Raw genomic sequence first — 2,062 nt, 5'->3', positions numbered from 1 at the left:
CACACCCCAACACCCCGACCCCGACACCACACCCCGACACCCCGACCCCCTGACCCCGTGAGCCCATCATTGATTATAGTGATGATGATGATTATGCATTTATTGATGATACTGATCGAGATTATTATTGTACTTGATGATGATACACTTAAGTGATATACATATTATTATTCATGTCGGTATTTTTTTTGCCGTTGTACTAATTTCGGTTACTCTTTGTCATGGCAGGTCTTGAAAGATGGTGGGCGCTGGTCGGGAGTGCTCCGAGGACCCTTCTTCGTCGGTGCATGCGACGAGGTCTTCCATTCCACACGCACCTCTCCACCGAGCGTTGCTGGACAGTATGGCGACACCGCCGGGCCCTTCTTCGTCGACCGCGGTGCCGAGCAGGGGACGAGGTAAGAAGAAGAGAGCAGCTGGAGCACGTGGTCACGGGAGAGGAGGTAGCGTGACTGCAAGGGTGCCTTCCTCGCCGCTACCCCCAGCTGTTTCACCCGACCACGTGACTGCTAGGGTGGACTCGTCCGAGGAGGAGGCTACACGGACTCCGGTCCACGAGCCTCCGGTCCATGAGCCTCCGGTCCACGGGCCTTCGGGCCACGAGAGTTCAGCCCACGAGACCCCGGAGGAACACACGTCTGGATGGGGTACCTGGCCAGATGAGCCTGAGGGGATGAGTGGCCATGCTGATGATGGCGGGGAGCCGACTGATATTGACGAGGAAGGGGGCACCGTCTACCAGCGTGGTGCTACACGGCTCCCGGACGTGCCGGCGACCCACGAGCAGAGGTGGTTGATTTCCCTGATATCAGTCATGCATTCACACGTTGACCTTGTCATGCTGCAGGGGTTGGGACCACCATCACAGTGTCCGCCGGCCCAACTCCGTCCTTGGAGTTCTTTGTCGGCAAAACTTCCCGGAGTTTGCTACGTTGCCTGGTGAGGGTCGGCTTCCAGAGCTTGGATTGAGTTGGGAGCACTACTTGGCTGCCTCGGCCCCACTGGGTGAGATTATCGACGGTGTCTTGTGCAAGACGAGGGCAGACATGGCGATTAGAAAGTTCTGGGTAATTTGTCCTTTACACAATTAAAAATCTTCAACTAGCTAGTTATTAATTCTACTAATCAATATTGTCTTATTTGATTGCAGACATTCTATAGGTGTGAGGAGGGATACGAGGAGGCGGCGACAAATGTTATCGACAGCGTCTGCAAGCGCCTACTACAGAACTTACGGCATGAGGCTCGGGTGCAGGCCGTTCGAGACTACTACACCGCGCTTGGTATCAAGAAGACCAAGCCGGCGTGCCGCGAGAAGTTCTTGAGTAAGGATGAGTACATGAAGGTAATTCTTAAGGCCTTGTACTTCACTTCCTTCATTTAGTAATTCATAGCCGTAGCGCTCAAGTTTCTATTTCCTAACTTAGGCCCCTCCAAGATGGTGTGTGGATCAGATGGATTGTTGGGAGGTGTTGGTCAATGAGTGGTGCTTAAAAGAATGGCGAGCCCTCCACAACGAGGCCAAGGACAAACATGCCCAAATGGAAGGTGTGCCACACCATCAAGGCAGCTCCAACTTATATCAGTACGGGCGGAACTGGGTATGTGGTCTGCTTCATGAATCATGCAATTCGTTCGTCATGCTAGCTTTCAGCCCTTTAATTACTAATTTTCTTTGTTTCTCTATTTCAGACATGCTACAATAAGGCGGATAAGGTGCCAGAGGTGTACGACCTGTATGCCATGGCCCACACTGGCTCTTACAAGAAAGTCAAGGCATTCTCTGCGTCTGACCTCGATGATCCAAAAAAGTTCACCAACATCTCCTCCCACGACAAGCTCGTGAAATATAGAGATGAGGGGAAGGCGAGGAAAGGGGAGGACTTTAACCCGAGCCAGGGTCCCATTGATACCGAGCTGCTGATGATATCCGGTGGCGGGAGGTCCCATGGCTCCATAGCCATGGGAGATGGACTTATCCGTTGTCCTAGCACTCTCTCGGAGATCAAGGCGCGCCAGTCGAGCTCCGCTCCTGAGATAAGGCCTCGTGAACGGCCAGTCC

The sequence above is a fragment of the Triticum aestivum genome, chromosome 1B, assembly GCF_018294505.1.
Source record: "Triticum aestivum cultivar Chinese Spring chromosome 1B, IWGSC CS RefSeq v2.1, whole genome shotgun sequence".
In the NCBI taxonomy this organism is placed as follows: Eukaryota; Viridiplantae; Streptophyta; class Magnoliopsida; order Poales; family Poaceae; genus Triticum; species Triticum aestivum.
Note: the sequence above shows the minus strand (reverse complement) of the source record.